The 12,094-nt window shown below is 45.5% G+C and overlaps 1 protein-coding gene across 3 annotated transcripts in view; it reads right to left on the minus strand.

Moving 5' to 3' along the window:
• CAPS2 (calcyphosine 2) overlaps positions 1 to 7,557 on the minus strand; it is a 1,666,464-nt gene extending 1,658,907 nt beyond the window's left edge. The window contains exon 1 of one of the 3 annotated variants that reach the window (XM_069629404.1): positions 7,363 to 7,518. The gene's annotated coding sequence lies outside the window, so the exon portion shown is untranslated. Of the gene's footprint in view, positions 1 to 7,235 lie in introns of all 3 variants that reach the window. The other 2 variants (XM_069629399.1, XM_069629401.1) reach the window with 2 other exon arrangements.
• Positions 7,558 to 12,094: the final 4,537 nt, after the last annotated feature.

The following is a 12,094-nucleotide window of genomic DNA, read 5'->3' on the forward strand; positions in this document are numbered from 1 at the left end:
ACTAACGAGCGGTTGGCGTCATGGAGAACAAACAAAGTCTCAACCTTAACGTGTAGACTATGCGCTAAAGATAAGGAAACCCTGAAGCATTTGGTGCTATTCTGCACGGTACTTCGCTCAGAAAGGACAATTTACCTGGGGACTTGGGGCCTAAATTACCCCTCCCGTTGTGCCGACGACTGGTGGGCTTATATGTTTCAAGGATGGGACATGAAACTGATATTACCACTAACTCGATTTCTAATGTTAATTGAAAAACGCCTGAATATATTGTCGGCTGATGAGTAACGACGACAGTGCATTGCCTACTCGTTTGATAACTGGGAGGGGTATCTCTAAGGGACTCCTAAAAGATGACGTATTCTGATTATGTGTTGTGTTTTGTGCGTAATCATTTTAAAAGTAAGAAACCGATAAAATTAAAATAAAAAGAGACACAGGGGATGCCAAGAGAAATTTCTGAAAATATAGGGGAAATGGGGCCTGGTTTGATGGGGAAAATGGAGACTGGCAAAAAGAAAGTGACTCAGACAGGGTAGGAGGAATTGTGTGTATAGATCCCGAGTCAGATTGGGTGGGGAAGATTTTAAGGACACAAGAATCGGATGCGGGTCAGGGAATTGGAGGGGGTGATGGGCATTGTAGTATCTGGGAGAGTTACATCGATAAGGATGAAAAATGTGTCCTGCCAATGATTATTTTTATGATCAAATAAAAACAATTATAAAAAAGAAGCCTGGGGAATGGAGTCATTTCCCCTGGCATTGCTGTGAAGAAAACCAAATCACACCAGGGGAAGGGAGTAATTCCCTCTGGTTCTATTGAAGAGTATAAGGAGCTGCACCAGGAGAAGGGAGCCATTCTTCTGGAGGTAATGTTATGCAAGGACTGGGTGAAACCCGCAAGCCATGGGAAACGGGTCATTGGGCCTCATTCCGAGTATGGCGGTAAGGGATAGCGGCCACCGGTAACGAGACCGGTGGCGGTATTCCCTTACCGCCATACTCCGAGTTCCCTCTGCGCCCTCGCCTTTAACGCCTGCTTTGAGCAGGTGTTAAAGTCGAGGGCGCAAAGGGGTCTCCAAGCCAATAACGGTGACCGTAATGAACGGTCACAGTTATTTGCATCTTCCCCATTCCCATTGAGCCCTATGGGGGCTCATTTGGGAATGGGGAAGAGCCTTGGTGAATGGGGAATTACCGCCCCACCAAGCTTGGAATAGGGCAGTGATTCCGCCATCCACCAAGGCGCTGCCGCTCCGGGTACGGCGTCAACCAAGGCGTTAATAGCGCCATTGGTTAGCGCTGTACTCGGAATGAGGCCCATTCTCCCTGGTAGTTTTCTTTGAGAGAACACTCTTCTGAACATTACCCAAAAAGGAGGAGAAGGGAGCCAATCTCCTTAAAGAAAGAACTTTTTGTTAGTTTATAGATAGAAGTTGGTTTTGACACAGAACAGTGGAATTTACTTGACAGATCCTTTTAGTATTCGTTTTGAGGCAGCAACACCCCTCTTAGAAATTAGGGATAGTAAGGACTTTTCTCACACAGAAATAAAAGTCTGTAACCAAAACCACGCCACCGCTGTGTCATTTTCCTTCTTCAACACCCTTACAAATAGCACATCTATAGTTCATCTCCTTTTCTCAGAGCCATCCTGTGACCAGCCGCACCCTCTTCCGCCACCTTATTTAACTAGAAATAAAAAATGCATCACCCTAGAGAAAATAATCCCAGCCATTTTACCGACCCTTAATGCGCCATCAGCTAACCTAAACCCCAGCATCCTAGTGCAAGAATTCAACACTATCATGCTCACTACCCTAGATAAAGTGGCCCCTCTCAAACTCAGACCAAGTAAGCCGAAAGCTCATCTAAACAATGGTTTACTCCACAGCTAAAAGATCTACGTATCCTAAAAAGAAAGAGTGAAACCACTTGGAGGCTTTGCCCATCAGTTGACAATAAAGCCAAACTTTCCACTCTCTCCACACTGTATAAAAAAGAAGTCTGCCAGGCAAAACGTAATTCATATGATGACCGCATAGCTAAATCCAATTCTAGCATGAAAGAGCTCTTCTCCATTCTAAAGCAACTCGAGTCTCCCATTGCCATTCAGGACACCTGTACCAAGGACAAACCTTGGTGCACGGATATCCAGCAAGCCCTAACACATAAAATTATCACACTCCAAAATAAAATCCAGCAAAAAAAAGAAGCACTCAAAATTCAGGATCCGCCTCATACCAACAACTCATTGATGCATAGTAACACCTTCCACTTCTCCAAAATGACCACCCTGGAAGTAGAAAAAGTTATCCTGTCGCTTAAACCATCAAACTGTAAAGGTGACATTTGCCCAGCAGAGTTGATAAAAGACGCTGCCAGAGAATTATCCCCCTTTATTGCTAAACTGATCAACGCATCCTTCGCTTCAGGTATGATCCCTGCCAACCTCAAACAGTCCTGGGTTCTCCCTCTGCTAAAGAAGCAGACACTAGACCCCCTCATCCCCACTAACTACCGCCCTATTACGACGGTACCGTTTCTTCTTAAGATTCTGGACAAAGCCGCCTACATCCAAATTCAAAGGCACTTGGAACTACATAACCTACTAGGAGAAAGGCAATCGGGCTTCCGACCCTTACACGGAACAGAAACTGCCCTCATAGACTTGAAGGCCCAAATTGATGAGCTAAGAGACAAAGGCAGAACAGTACTCCTACTACTCCTGGACCTTTCAGCGGCCTTGATTTGGTGGATCATAGAGTCCTCTGTAGTCACCTGGACTCCACCGCTCATTTCTCGGCAGAAGCCATTGGATGGATCAAGTCTTTCCTGAGTGAGAGAACGATGCAAGTCTTCTCTCCCTCAGCGGAGGCAGATCCCACCCCAATCTCGTGTGGTGTCCCTCAGGGCTCTTGCGTATCCCCAACTCTATACAACACCTTCACCAAGCCCCTGTTTGACGATCTGGACCATCTTGGTATCACCTACACTAATTATGCAGATGATACACAGATCTTCCTCCCGCTTTCTGGGGATCATGCTAAGGACACGGAATTGGTGAACAAGGTATACCGTATCATCCAGGCATGGATGGCCACTCAAGGCCTTTGTCTAAACGATGATAAGACAGAGTTGATTATCATGGATACCCAAGCCAATATCAAAAAACTAGGACGGGAATTCTCCTCCTTCAACATAGACGGGAACATTAGCCAAGTATCCAAGGATGTAAAAACCCTGGGATTCTATCCTATCTTTTGATAAACAGCTAAAATCCCTTGCCTCCTCCATGGCCTACATGTGTAAACTGATTAGTGCCAGTAAACCATTCCTCTCCAACAAGAGCTGCCTAATCCTGGCTAGAGCCCTAATTCTCTCGAGAATAGATTATTGTAATGCTCTATACTCTGGAGCTAATAAAAAAATAACCCAAAGACTACAAACATTACAAAATAATGCCCTGAGAGCGGCACTAGGCATTAATAAAAGGTCCCACATCTCCTCCACCAGATGACATTACAATTGGCTGTCTACGGAGAACAAAATAAAACTCAAGATGCTATCCCTGACCCACAAAGCCCTTAATAACTCCGCCCCTAGTTACTTGACTGACAAACTCCATAGGAGAACATCTCTTAGACCTACTAGAGCTGGCAACTCCAATTGCCTGACAATACCGAACTTTAGACTTAACACTATTGGAGGAAACAGCTTCCCAGTAAAGGTGGCTAAAACCTGGAACTCACTACCACAAGACTTGAGAGCAGACCTGCCCTACCGTTGTTTCAGGAAAAAAGTTATCCAACTCCTTACCTCGACTGACCTTTGCTGACCGGTGTTTCCCACCTCCCACGGGTATTTTGACCTCCTTGAACTTGTATATTTGCGGTAATTACTGTATGCCTGATTTGTGTGACCCTATGTAATCTCCAATGTACATTTTGCTATGATGTAACCTGTAAGTTTCGCATTTTCTTGACCACTGCGCCCTGCTACCCCTGGGTCTGGAGCACATAAATAGTGAATGAAACAAACAAGTAATGTAGCTTGTACCAGGTCCTGAAATATCAAGATGGGGGCTTCCCTAAAGTAATCAAATTGTGCTTTCTCTCCTTGCCCATGATCTCTTCCTTAAGTCAAAAAAGGTGGACCCTGATCAGAACGTCCAGAAGCAGGTTATTCTTTTGTTGGTACCCCAACGGTGTGTCGAATCCAGAACAATTTCAGGGTTGTTAGACCGGTACCACAATATGGCAGAGAAAGGCTATTACATAGTCCTCCAGCTCACCATCAGCAACTTGTTTGGGGACCCAGTGACCAAATGTTTTTCTGTCTCATCTGATTTCCCTGGTCTTCCTGCTTCGAGATTGCAAATTCCATCTGCTGCTCCAGGCCCTTCAGCGTTTCCACCATCTCCATGGGCTCATGTGCTTGGTCGCATACGGTGGTCTCCACCTCATCCAGCCATTTTTCTGCTGCCCGTTTGTACTTATACGGATCAACCATCAACTTTGCCAGCATGGATGTACTATCTTTCATTTCCCCCAACTGCAGATCTGTGTTCGTGGCTGGGGTTACCTCCATGCTTGTGGGGTCGAGTGGGGATTGAATCAGTGCTGCAGTCTGCTGTTGGTGTTTTCTGGAACTTTCTCAAGCCTGCATTAGACTAATAAACACACAATTGTTTGGCATGTGTTTTTGCCATTTTAGCCTATACTGCAGGTCTTTATTGTGGCCAATCCCACTCCTCCCCCCCCCCACCAGACACCTCTGACCAAGGGCTATCAGAGGCAAGCCCTCTCCTCTACCTCTGCACATAGCAGCACCTACCAGTCCTCCTCCCACCACCTCTCTGCTCCGTTGACTCAACTGGCCCCCACCTCCCACCTCTTAGTCCTGCAAGGGATCCAGGCGCTCCTCTACCTGTATCTAGGCCTCACAGTCCAGATGAGTAGTATCCCACAAGGTGTGAAGCCGTCCACAAGTCAGACTTCCACCTCATCACTGCCTCAATCAAAGCGTTTCACTTGGCCTCCCAACACATGCCCCAGGCTCCACTCATCCAGAGCCCTCATTCTTCGGATGCCAGCACCCCCAGGGAGTGGGGAAGGGGCAATCCAATGCCCCCTCCACCTCTAGTCAGCTCCAGGAGTTTCATGGCAGCACCCGTACCTCTAATGCTTCTCGCTTCCATTCTGCTCTGCAAAAGTATGCTGGGTGCTCCAGAGGGGTTTTCATGTCATTGATTGGGTGGGCGGGGGGGGGGGCAGTGGCTGCTACCCCCCATTAGGCATCATTGCGGGCTCTGGCAGGCCTCAAGCTCACAGGGAAAGTGTCCTGCGTTGCTTCCCTGGTTGGCCATGCCTCCCCTACATTCCATGTTTTAAAGCCCACATATTTTATGGTTGGGGTGAACTTACTGTTTCCCCCCCTATCGGAGCAAAGAGAGAAGGAGACGTAGTGGCATTCAGCTTCAACGTAATAATTCCCGGTGCATCCATAGTATCTCTAGTAATTGGGTTGGCATATCATTTGGGCACTCTTCTTTGGTGAACAAAGGGGGAGTTCACAAGTACCTACCTACTATGGATTGCTCCAAAAAGTGACACTTTATTTCAGAGCAGGACTGAATCCATAAAGTTATTGCAGGGCTGGGCTGCCAAGTAGTACTGTACATGCGGGCGTGGCCTGCAGCCAATCAGGGCCAATCAGGGCTGGACTGGGAACCAAAAGAGGCCCTGGAAATAATGTTCTAAGTGGCCCCATACACACTTTCAGCAAGACCAACCATGTTCCTATGAAAACATTTGGAAAGAGGCCCAAGGTGCAGAGGCCTACCAGAAAATCTCCTGAGTTCACTAGAGGCCAGTCCAACCCTGGTTCAAGTGCCTGAGTCAAGAGACTGCTTATTTACAAAGCATTTTCCAATCGGATTGCACCATTGAAAAACACTTTTGTAAATCAGGCCCTGGAGCTTATCAAAATTAGAAGAGCCTAGGACTGATTCTGCTCACACGTTTCACTACTCCAAGGAAGCCTTGTTCATGATATTGCCACATATGTAAAAATAACAGCGGCCAATCATATACTGGACATCACAAAGTGGCTTGGTCTGTAGCCTTACTTCTAGCAACTTCTTTTAACATACCTTCGCATGATCACCTTGAGTATTAAAGTCTCATTCTGTGGTCACTGATTTGACTTTGTATCCAAATAAAGGGAGCCTGTACATCTTTTGCCTCCCAGAACCATGTAAATCCTAGGACCAGCCCTCAGAGCCATACCGAAGCATGGGCAGTCTGTGAAGTCGCCCCGGCCCGCTCTCGTGGGGACGCGCAGCCACCTGCTGCCGTGAGTATGTTTTACACTTTGCTTTTTTTCTTTCACTGGGATTCTTTAAGTGTTGATTTTACAGTTAAATGCATTTGTTCAGACTGCCATTACTTTTGATGTTAGTTATTGCAGTTGCACATTAAGAACGTGCTAAAAAGCCACAATCATTATTTTCGTCAAAATATTACTGTACTGATTTATGTATTTCAAAGAAGGTAGCAGGCGCTCCTCTCCGGAAAGAACATGGCATGATAACCTGTTCTGAGATGAGCGTTTGCAGCACACACTTTGTGCTCACTGTACCTTTCACAGATGGAAATAACCATTTGCATATCAGTCTTTGTCCCGCCCACATGGGCAGCCCAGCACCGGAATGCTATGGCAATTCCTCTCTGAACAAGAGTACCAAAAGCAAATAGATATTTCCCATCTGTGAAAGGTACAGTGAGCAAAAAGCGTGTGCTGCAAACTCTCATGTCAGAACAGGTTATCATGCCATGTTCTTTCTGGAGAGGAGCGCCTGCTACCTTTTTTAAAATACTGATTTATGTATTGTCAAGTTAATTATGTGATTTACTTATAGTGGCATTATTATTTTAGTGCTTTTTTTAGAATCCATAAATTTTTTACAGGCATGTCAGTTGCCTCCTAGGCATCTCTGTAGCCCCGTCCAGTCAATTTTGCCGCTCCCACTCATTTTCGCATCCCTGCAGAAAGTGTCATCCCAGAATAAAGATTTGTTTTTTTCAGCACTGCTTCCGAACATCAACAAGTTTCAAAGAAAAGCATAGTGGTTCTGCAAAAAGGAACTTTAAAAAAAAAAAAACTTAAACATTGCACAGAATGGATTTCCAATAGGACAAAGAAAGAACACATACATTCGGAGGTACATACGTTAATCAACATCGCCAATGTACGCAAATCAGAAACTTCTCCCAATACTGTTTTCCATAACGCTGAAGAAAGTATATTAACAAAAGAAGGCGAGTCGAGGAACCGCGCCAGAGCCAACTGTGAGTACCTCAAAAATAAGCAAGATATGTTGTTGTCCACCGTCCACTGCGCTGCCCTACTCTGACAAGGCGAGACGAAATGTTCCTCTCCTCAGTTCCAGTATCAGGTGGAAGCGCCGGAAGGAAACACCTGTTGCTAAGGTTTCGGCAACAGGAGCGTGACTGCAGCTCAGGCTCCCGCCCCCAAGCGAGTCTGGCAGTGTAGGTAGTAGCTGAAAAAGGCATGTGACACGTGCCACAGCATGCAACCGGGCTATGTCATGAATGCACGGTAGTTCTGTAACAAATACTAATAGCCCGGGGCATCAAATAAAAAGTGATTCGCAAATGACAGTTCGTTACTATTCGTGAAGAACTGAGTACTACTTAAGGGGGCGTTCTGGGTAATATGTGAAGCAAATAGAGCATTTTGAAGTACATTTCTTCAGTGGCATTGCTCAAAAGATGCACAGCACAGTGAGTCATCAACCGTGTCCATTTTGTTCCCCCAAAACAGGGCCATACTAGCATGTTGCCCGGCCCTTCGGGTATTGCCTCATAGGACAGTCCGAGCCTGCATGGATGATTGCAGATTTTGGGCTGCATGACATTAAAACAGTATATTTATTTATTTATACAGAGTGATTTGGTTAAAACAAATACAACCTTCTACTCATTACATATCACGAAAACAAGAATTTCTCAAATATATAAACAACATTTAAAATCATTTTAATCAATGAAATAATACCGTCTTTTAAATCAATGAAATAATACACTTGCAAAATTCTGCAATTGCGTTTATAATTGAGATGTGTTTACCATTCATTAGTCTAGTCCAAACTGTATTAGAGGGATAGCGATGTTTTTCTTTACAAATGACTCGATTAAAAAGCAGACTACGGACCTCTCTTAAAGCAATACAGTCAGTGTGGAGATATTTTAGGGTTCAATTGCATCTGATCTTAAACAGAAACGGCAAGTGCGGTACGAGTTGCCAAGTATTTTTTTATGCCACAACATTGATTAATTAAAACGAAATTCCATGAAGTGCAATTTGGTTTATAACATTTTTCCCAACTAGAATACAATTATGCACTCACCCAATGCACCATTGCAATACGAGTTTGTCGACGATTTCAAAATAGCAGTTATAGAGTGGCCATCTGAAAATGTGATCTTAAGATGTTCTAATCATACCCAACACCAAACACCCATAGAGTGAGGTAAAATTCACCATTGGGGTACAACACGTTAAATATAAAAGTTCCCTCCATTATATGAGTCTCCATTCTATCTAATAATGTGCAAGGGGTTGTCCAATTTCTTCCACTCAAGAATCATTGCTGCCTGCAACTGCGGAAGATAGGCAGTCTGCTATGGTAATATAGAGAAAACCATACATGTTATCAGACCTCTTTGATTTTTGCTACGCTCAGTCGGATTTTTGTTTCTATACTTTGAAGTATATGTTGTACTTCTGATGTTTTGCCATAAATCTGATATCCCACATAGTGAACTTCTCTCAATTTCTCTAATGGCTTTTTTATGCATGTTTGGAAAGATTTCCCTTAGATGCAATTGTCCCCCCCATTTGTGAACCCCCTAAACTTTTTGCTTTTGTTTGGCTTACCTAACCTGACTTTTACCAGTGGAGCCCATTCTTCAGCTGCGCTCCTCTGGGCGTTTGCTAATTTGTTATGGGGAAACTGACACATCCTTCAGGCTGTCAGTACTGGGAAACTATGTTTCCCTTAGTCTTCGACTATGTTGCCATTGCTTGGTAACTTTTTATCTATGTGCCAAGTACCTTACAGTACCGCGCATAGGGGTCCTTTTGTTTTATGGCCCTAGCCACCCTCTAAGGATTTTTTGGTGTTTAGATGAACTGATGGCAGCAGTTTACTTTTAAGGTATTTGTACTTCTTTTTTATGAACCATACCGCATTTACCACATTTGGCCAAAGACGCCAGTGCTGAAAATGGTTGGGCCACAAAGTCTTTTGTTCTGTTCTATGGCCATTGTGTCCCTTTGCCGTCCCCCAGGTCGAGAGACCCGGGTATTCCTTAATTGGGCATGCAGCCTCCCGCATCTTTTTCACGGGTTCCTGAATGTCATGTGTGCTAGTGCCCAGGAAGAGGGTTGGGACTGTCTGGTCCCAATCCACACTACTGGTGCCAGTATGTCTGGTAGGCCTGAATGACTCGAACCATCATGGGCCACAATTGGCCCACGCCTTGCGTGCATGCAAGAGAGCAGATCTTCCATTGGTTATCTTAGATTTGGGCGCACAATCAATCTTGGATAAGAGAAGGGGTTCTGCATCCATTCCAGGTTGATCACCTAAAGTTCACACCAAACTACAGAAGGAGCCAAGTATCCTTAACGAAAGAGCAGAATCGTGGAACTGCCAGAGATGTGCTAGGAAAGTTTGGCACCCTGATCCTGCTGTTGTCCTGTCGTACCCCTCCTTTTGCATCGTACCAAGAAGGCCTGCAAGGGCGCTTCGAACCTTTGTAGTGGGACCAACTACTCTCAGCACCTCCTGCTTACCCTCGCCAAGAGCCTCTTAGGAAGTGTTCTTGGGCCATCCAGCGAACTGACCAGCTTGAACCTGGGGTATCAAACAGGAGTGCAGCTGTCTCGAGTTGAGACTCAAGACTTTGGGCATCACTTACATGTGGTCCTTGGCCCTCTCCTGCCAAAACTCCTCCTAGCTCCTCTGGGTTTCGCGATTTAGGAGACTGCGCCACGCCGTGAGCATTTGCGGTCCCTGTGCCGCCCGATGTAGTGACTGTAACTGTGAAGGTTCCTAGTGATTGTATCGAGTGCCATAGTTTTGAATGCAAAACTATGGCACTCCCCCAACGCCTGTTTTTTTACCCCTTAAAACCCATTATAGAAAAAAAAAACTTTACCTACAAAAAAATTGCCTACAAAAAATGTGCATTTTTTCGATGCATTTTTTTCCAAAACTTTGGCATTCTAAACTATTTATTCGAAACAATGCTTGGTTACCACTGTAAGTGCTTGCAGACCTGCCCCACCGTCTCTTGAGACGTACTGCACCGGAACTATTGTTCTCCTTTCTTCGAGAGCTGAGAAAACTGTCCCGCCAGGGACAATCGTCCTGTCCCACAGCCGCTGAAAGCTAGAGCTTCCTGTAACTGCAGGGGTGAAACCTACTGGCGAGGTGGATTCGACTGGCAAAGTTTGGTTTGGACTGTGTTGAGGGTCGGTGAGTTCTTGCATCACTTACCGGTGGCCCCCTGGCATATCCATCTGTTTTTACACATGAAAATCCCCAAAAAGATACTCACCTTAGCTGGGCTCGCCTACGCTCTCCAGCTATTCCCGAACTCCGAATGGCGCTCTATCTGCAAGGGTAGACCCCACTCAAGGAGTAGGGCTTTATTCTTCATCGCCTCAAACCCCTTCCTGTACATCTACAGCTCCCTGAAGAGAACCCGCTTTATGCACGGCCGCGTGTTGTTAACGCACTGCTGTACTTTGAGCATAATGCTACCGACATTTTAGGGCTGGATTGCATAAGATAGGGATTGACTTTGAAGAACTGCCTAATGCAATATTTGTGTTGAACTTACCTCTTCTGTTGCAGGTTGTGGTTATTTTCTCCCCTCTCCTCAGCAGTATGCTAAACGCATCTTGTATATATGTTACATAGTGAAAAGCGTGTGTGCTGTTTTATTGTTACTGTGGTTTATTCGTGTTTTGTTATAAAGGCCTGTAATAAATGTATTTTTGATATGCATCTGTATAAGAGTAATCTGTGGAGTTTTACTGTGTGTGCTCACTGCGGGCTTCCGATCACTCTCACCACTCCTGAGACCTAGGGCCTCATTACAAGTGTGCCGGTCCGGTAACAGCGGTGCTGGTAACCCTATCGGCACCATTGTAACCGGACCGGCACACTACAGGTCTGCCTGCCGGAATTGCTGTGCCTGGCAGGTCTGACCCTGCCGGGCACAGCAGCCATGGTAGGCAGACTAGCACGGAAGCACCAGCACCGTTAAGAACGGTGCTGGTGCTTCCGTGGTCCCCACTCCCATAGAGTCAAATGGGGATTAACAGAATTACCGGCGCCTGACTTTCCGGCCGCCGGGGTTGTTATACCCCGGTATTACCGGGAAGTCAGGCGCTGGTAATTATTTTCAGGTCTGGCGACAACCCGCTAGTATCACTGGCAGGGTTACCGCCAGACCCGTAATGAGGCCCTTAGTCTTGACCACAGATTGGTCTGGGTTGTCCAGAAGTTTCCCCAGTTCCACTAAACAAGGGTGGCCTCCTAAACGTCTGTCGACCAGGTCAGAGTTTGGAAATCCATCTTAACAATGCAGATGCCAGTTATTTGTAAGTAGGGATTTCTTATGCAGTGTGAAACACACCACAGAGGTTTTACTCACATTAATCTCAAATCCTGGGATCCCTTATATCTCTCACATACCAGCATACAAATGCCAGCAGCAGTGTGGAGTACTGAAAGGAGTATACAAGCCTCTGATTTCAGACTCAGGTGCTCTTTTTTGCCATTAAGCTGCAGCTGTCTTCGATCAATAACCTCTCATACAGTTAACAACGCTAGATCAGGGGGAAGTACGTTTCAATGTTTTCTTATGCCTACCTATGCTTGATTCTCCCTACGTTGAAACAAACTCATACATGTTTTCCTGAAATCGTTCTTTTAAAAATGTTGGTGCTGACCATAAAATAACCCAGGAAAGCAGAGTATCCAGCACTGC

Source organism: Ambystoma mexicanum, chromosome 12 (assembly GCF_040938575.1).
Source record: "Ambystoma mexicanum isolate Mex_15411 chromosome 12, UKY_AmexF1_1, whole genome shotgun sequence".
Classification (NCBI taxonomy): Eukaryota; Metazoa; Chordata; class Amphibia; order Caudata; family Ambystomatidae; genus Ambystoma; species Ambystoma mexicanum.